This window comes from Cantharellus anzutake, assembly GCF_015039405.1.
Source record: "Cantharellus anzutake strain C23 chromosome Unknown EI90scaffold_6, whole genome shotgun sequence".
In the NCBI taxonomy this organism is placed as follows: Eukaryota; Fungi; Basidiomycota; class Agaricomycetes; order Cantharellales; family Hydnaceae; genus Cantharellus; species Cantharellus anzutake.
The window spans coordinates 454686-462034 of NW_024066956.1; positions in this window are offsets into that span (position 1 = coordinate 454686).

The window sequence follows — 7349 nt, forward strand, 5'->3', positions numbered from 1 at the left end:
ACTATGGGAATGACGCATGTGATTACCGAATGTGCATGCGAACTTTTGCTAACTCAATGAATACCAGGAAATAGGACACAACCTTAGTACCATTGGAAAGGTGGGAATAAATGAAAATTTATGATACCAAGAACGTGAGAAAACATCCAGAAATGAATGAGATATAGGGACATGAAGTTAGAAACCTGAAAAACGTGTGGGAAAACAGCTTCAAGAGGTCCAGAGTCCTAAATAAAATACATAAAAATATGATATCTTCAAGGACGACCTACTATAACAACGAACAATACATATGGAGGATTAGGATGTGATAATACAAAGGGGAATCAGGGAATATGAACGAAATTCACGAAAACCACTAAACTACGACGGATCATGGCGGAATTTTAGGGAACAATATTCTAATGAGGTGTAGAGCTATAACACATTCGTTTGAGTAATTCTTGACTACTAGCAACTTTTTGTTTCAGTTTTAAACCTGAAAAATTCACTCATTTACCATTTCAGTCTCATTTTAACTAAATGTCACTAAATAAAAATGGAATAAATCAGCTGAAGGTCTCAGCACAGCCATACGCATAGTAATGCAAAGTTTGAATTCAGAATCATCGAGTCATAGCAAATTTAATGGTATATATAGGGAATTTGAAATAGGTAACTGTGGCAAATGCAGCGCAGCCAAGTTCTAATTAACCATTAAAATAGCTTAGGCGAGGGAGGACAATAAGGATTCTAGGTGCAGTCTGACCGCAGTAGAACCGCAGTTCAGCGCAGCAAAAGCGCAGTAGAACTATAGCATGAAAATTTCATTTTTTATTCAGTTTGAGAAAAATACACTGTAAATAAATCCTGTAAATAGAAGGTAGAGCATGAAAAAGGAAGGCGACCCAAGGAGTATAAAAGGGAGACCCTTTCTGCGACTTTTCGCCCCCCTAAGAGAAGTAAGAAAATAGAGTATTATTTTTCTCAAGCATTTCTGGTTGTCACTCCAGTGCGAAAAAGTGATATACAGTTAAGATTGCCACTGTAGTAAAAGGCAGCAATTAAGGAGAGAAATATTAAGTAGATATTTCAACAGGAGAGCTGGTTAACACTCCAGATTTCAAAGTGTAAACACAAAACAGTTATCTTGCTACTGTTAAAACAAGCAATAAAATAAGACAAAAATAAAACAAACCCAAGGGACACTCCAGACACAATCCAAATTCATTAACTGAATAGAATCTTTGAAACTTCACCAAGTAGAAGATTAAATTCAAGTTTAAATCCAAATTAAACAACACTACTCAGAATTGCACCTAGACAAATTAAGAAATTTCAATAAAGAAACAGCTCCGCAGGGCTCGGTTTATCTGTAAGTCAATTCCCAGGAACTTTAAAACTAACCCATAAAAATAGAATTAGCCAAAACACTTGGATTGGTACTATATTTACATTAAATAATACTAGTACACTTCCCCATCCTAACTAAAGAACCAGGGAACAGCTTGGTGGTGGTCTCGTTTGAACCTCCCAACTGACCTTCCTTTGTTCTCTCCTTCAGCGCCCAGCCACCCGGAACACTGCACACACCTAGGCCTGAGGTTGGGCTGTCCCGATCGAGGACCGAGCCCTGACACTACGCCTCCCTAAGTACAGAGCCCCGAAGGCTTCCAGACAGCTCTAACATCCGCTAGCACACTCCCACCTCAGCTGGGCAATTCACTTGCTTGCCCTGCAAGCTCACCTTCGGGCCCATCCCTCCTTTCCATTTCTGGGTTATCACCTGCCATTCCGCTAACCCTGTAACCTGACTTGTCGGTAATATTCAATCGGCTAATGCTTAACTCTGTTAGCTCCGCTCCGCTTGGCCCATCATTCACAGGCCTGCCCTCGCTGTTGTTGAAAAACAAGGTTACGCCAGCAAGGGTAGGTGATAGAAGTAGACCGCTCAGTTTATTAACCTGATGTAAATAACCGTAAATACATGATTTGAGCTTGACTTCCAACACACCCTCTCAAGTGAAGAAACATGTAACAATGACAAAATGAAGTGAAAAACAATCAGAGCATTTCAACCTTTGAACTCGACTTGGGTTCTGAATTACCAGCCAAAGCCGCTTCCTCTCCAGCTGCCCAATTGGCCTGTTCTAACTTGCGCTCACATTGGAGACAAACTTCACGGGGCTCAGGTTACAATCCATCTTGAAATGACCTGGCTTGCCACAGTTGAAACAGTTTGCAGCACCCTTCCATGGTTCCTTTGTGCAAGCAACAAATGCAGCTGGCCCATCCCGCGTCTGATATTCTGTCTGTTGGGTTTCCTCATTCAGGAGTCGCATGATGACATATTGAACGGGATTGGAATTCGATGTAGGACTAGAGCCTTGGAGTTCAGTGTCGAAATGAACAATGAGTGGGGCATAAGCCTCAGGGAGTTGACGTGTCAGGGTATTGATGATATCGATGTCAGGGACAGCTCCGAAAGCGGTGAGGTCCCGGCGCGAGGGACTCAGTGGGTGTCAGGGACGTGTCCGGGGTAGAGGGGGCCCAGATGAGATGCCTGACACTAGAAGTCTCGCAGGGTGCGGAGCGGGCATGTGTACTGGTGGGCCTGGCTCAGGAGACAGTCCCTGGCCACTTAGACTGAAGTGGAAAAGGGTTATTATCATTAAAAGGAATGCTATGCTACTTACCTGAAGTGGAAAAGGGTGAGAAGAAGGCTACTTCTTTGGTTCCCACTTCAGGTATGTTTATATACATGCGGCTTGGGTCACATGATGGGTGCCACGTCATCCTCGCATACAGCTGTAGTCACCCGGGTGTCCCATGGGGGATCCCGAGGGCGTCCGCTGTGAATGTGCGAGCTGGGCATAGTGGGGGGTCGCCTGAGGCACCCAGGCTGGGTGTGTTGTGAGCACGCTGCAGGTGTGTTACAAAAATGGGGCCGGAAGCACCCATTTTCGTCCATTCTGGCGCAGGAATAGGGAAGGGGGTTGGACATAATGGTTTACAGGTGGTTTCACAGATGGTTTGACATGTGGTGTAACAGATGTTATCACAGCGGGTTTTTGGTTAATTATTGATTGGTTAAACTATATTACTATATAAATCACATGATACAGAACCCATAAGAGTCTAAAATGGAAATTTCCCATTTCCATAACAGGGTGGGTCAATGGTACATTGATACAGGGAAAGGTCGTCTGTGTAGAATAAAGAGAAAATAAAGCGAAAGTGAAATAAGTGAAGAGGAAGTGAAATGAAGAAAGAAAGAAAGAGGAAGGAGGAGGAGGTAGGAGGAGACTGGGTGGCGGGGTACCGGGTGAAGTGGGGCTGGGTGGGGCCGGGTCAGGCGGGTGTGCCCTGACAGTGGGACAGGTGTCGGCTATGCATAGCGGTGGTCCCGTCGCAGGGTGAGCATCCCCGACCACTTAGGCTGAAGTGGGAAATTGAGAAGAAGGCTGCTTCTGTTGAAATCTTGGTTTTCTTGGGAGTTATAGTGCGCTGTGGCCACTCACAATGTGATGTTGAGCTAGCAGCGCTATATTTCCTTTCTTGGTATTCCTGCTACCAAAGTCAGTGCACCATTGAGGCGACTGCTTATAAAAGCAGTGAACAATTTTTCACTTTCGTCTCCCTCAGTTCAACAACGATTGACTGAGGTGAGACTGCACTTTTACCACACATTTATCTTGTCACTCATGTACCCTCATGTGCCCTAGCGTAAAACGCTAGGTAATTAGTTCCAATCTAATTAGTTCAACAACGATTGACTGAGCGTAAAACGCTAGTGTAAATCGCTAACATCCTAATAGCTTCTTCTGTTCCCACCCCAGGCGCTATTATATACATGCAGTTAGGGTCACGTGGAGGAAGCCATGTCATCTCTGCACACAGCCGCACCTCCCCAGGTGTCTCCGCAGGAGATCCCGGAGGTGGCCGCTCAGTAGGCGGGAGTGTGTGCAGCATGTGCAGCGATCAGGGGAATGGGGTTAGGTATGTAGTGGTACATGGAGAAAAGGGAAATCGACTGTAGAATAGAAATAGAGAGAAAGGGAGGAAGGGGGAAGCGGAGTAGGGCAGTACGGCCAGGGTGCGGCGCAGGGTCAGGCGGGTGTGCCCTGACAATCGACAGGGATCATGGGTGAACCAATTGTTGCTAAATGTCGGGCCAAATCTTCGACCTTTGTGATCCATTGGCGCATTGTCAAATCGGGTTCGTATATCATAGAATTAAATTGACAACGGAGAGAAGAGATAGTGCTATGGCCTTCAGACTGGAACATTAACTTGAGCTTGTTCCACGTTGTAAGGGGGCAAGGGATCTACCACCCTAACGAGAAAGAGAGGGGGGGCCACAGAGTTGGTAGTGCTCGGGGGAGGTTCGGATGATGAGGAGGGGGGAGGAGAAATGGTCCGGGTGCAATGTGATAAAAATGATAATCTCGTAAATCTCACTGATAATCAAACTGATGGGAACTCTGTCCCTGCACTATGTCTCGAGCCTCTTTGGCTTCGTATTCACCGCTCTGGGCGCTGGTAACGTCTGCTAAAACTTCATGTCTGTTGGGGAGCACCTCTCTCTGTTGGGGGGAGTCCTTTTTGTAAATACAGGGAAGAGGCAGTTATAAATATGAAAAAGGTATGCGTGGAAATCCGAATGATCCGACGGGTTTAGGACGGCAACAGATCCACAAGGAACAAGTAAGAAAAAAGTAATATCAAAGAAATATTGATGTTGTTAAGGAAATAAAGAACCATGGCGATCGCCTCAACCGCTGAACCAAATCCGTCGCTCGTAACATCGTTCGACTCGTGTTAACAAGGGATTTCCAACGATACCAAATTCGTCCGGATCGGTGGAGAATTGATGGAGATACAGAGGAAGCGGTGCGGGTGACAGTTACCCAATTTGGAAACTGATGGTTGTCCGTGGTCAGGAATGGCTTGAAAAAATCGGAAGAAATATGGAAAACATGGAAGGGATATATGGAACAGTGGTAGATGTGTTTTGGAAGTGGGGTGCTTGACGTGGGTGGTAGAATTGCGACAATCGGCTTGTTTGCATGGTACTGGCTGTGCCCACCTACAACGTCCCTGGCATGTCCGCATTATCACAGTGCACCATATATTTGGTGGACACATTTAGAAGGATTTCTGCCACAGCTAAGCAGTGCTTCTTCTCCCAAGCCGAACAGTCTTCGAATTTGGACTACCAGTTGGCTTCTGACTGTGTCTGGATACGATATCCCACAAATCTTGCTTGGTCAAGTGGGCCTCCATGTACATGGCCCAACCGGGGTAGTTATTATCATCGAGTTTGTCAAATGTGACTGTAGGCATGGTGAGAGAAGGGGGAATGATGGGTAGCGGTGAAAGGGACCATTATATGTGAGCGAGAAGATATCACCCTCTGATCCATGGAAGATCCGACAATATTGGGAAAAATTGTAAAAACAATGGCAACAGTGATAGCAATGGTGATGGTGACGGTGAAAGTGCCTCCACTGAGGGCTTGGGGGACGGGTTCCTTATCCAAGGACCCTAAGAATGTTGCATGCCTCATCCGAGGGCTTTCTGGGTACGTGTCAGGGGACGACTCCCGGGTCCCCATGACCCTCCCCTAAGGTCCACAGCCCTGAGGTGTAACCAGCCCTATCCAGGGCACAACCTACTGTGGGTAAGGAGATGAATAGATAAAGCAATGTAGAATACACTTGCTACTGTGGGTAAGGAGATGAGAAGGAAGCTAACTTCTCATCTTCCCACAGTGGCTACAATATCAGCAAAACTTCCGGGGATACCCGGAAGTCACATGAAGGGGTAGGAACCGGGCCCGGAGCATGCAGCGCACGGAGCGTGCACGCATGCGGGAAGCGCGGCGGGTGGAAGCGGGTCCGGGCTAGTCAGGGTGTGTGCCCTGACAGTACGTGCCTCATCCAAGGACTCTCAATTGTGTGCGTGCCTCATCTGAGGGCTCTCATGGGGGGTGTGCCTCATCTGAGGACTCTAATGGGGTTGCCTACTTCATGAACGCGAGAGGTGCCTCAGCCAGAGGACTTCCGGATAGCCAATCAGAAATCAGCTAAGGTGCTGTGAGGGTCAAGCGGACTTTCAGTGATACTTCAACAAGCCATCTGGGCTCATAACCTGTTGAAAAAACAAGGTTACGCCAGCGAGGGTAGGTGATAGAAGTAGACCGCTCAGTTTATTAACCTGATGTAAATAACTGCAATACACGATTCGAGTTTGACTTCCAACAGCTGTAACTATATATACTTAACTTGTACATAGGTTACACTTCAGTGATAAAATCGACTAGAGTTGATCCCCTTTAGTTCTCATTGCCAGTAAGTAAATTAGGGCATGGACGTGTAACTTGGCACAGCGCTCCTGGCTTGAGTTGCTGAGGCCGAAGCCCTCCGCCACGGAGACAACTCTTTCATCTCGATCTGGTCTCTAACAAAGACCATTCATGGGATTAATTGAAAATTCACTGAGTAGAGGTTTAAATTCAGGTTTAAGATTCCAAATTTAGCAATCCTAGACAGAATTACACCTAGATAATTGAGAAATTACATTAAGGGAACAGCTCTGCAGGGTTTTATTCACCTGTAAGTCATTTTTCAGAGATTTTTAGACTAACCCATAAGGTAGAATTAGTCAAAACACTCGGATTGTAAATTTACAACAATTTTGCTAGTACACCTCCCCATCCAAACTAAAGAACCAGGGAACAGATTGGTGGTGGTCTCATTTGAACCTCCCAACTGTCCTTCATTCTCTCCTTCATCATGAATGAATATGAGTTATCATTTCCATTCTTGGATGCTGTCAGAGACCGGGTTTGGGATGAACAAGGACATCCCTATAATCAGAGGGCTATGGCCTCAGCGACTTCTGCCAGGAGTGCTGTGCCCAGTAACACATCAGTGCCCTAATTTACAGACTGAGGGGGAACTCTAGAAGAGGGGGATCAACTCTAGTCGATATTTTCACTGAGGTCTACTGTAACTGCAAGTTATGTATATATATAGTTACAGGGGGAGTCTAGGCAGCAGGCCCATAAATGGCAAGGGCCAGGCAGAGTGGACCTAACAGGGTTACAGGTTAACCAACTGAATAATACCGACAACTCAGGTTATGGACTAATGGTTTGTAACCCAAAAGTGGAATGGAGGGATCAGCCCGAAGGTGGACTTTCAGGGTAGGCAACTAAATGACCCAGCAGAGGTGGGGGTGCATTGATGTCGGAGCTGTCCAGAGACCTTCAGAGTTCTGTACTTAGGGAGGTGTAGGTAATATATTGAAATGGGTGGGTGGTGACCATGGGGGGTGTTACAAAAATGGGGCCGGAAGCGCCCATT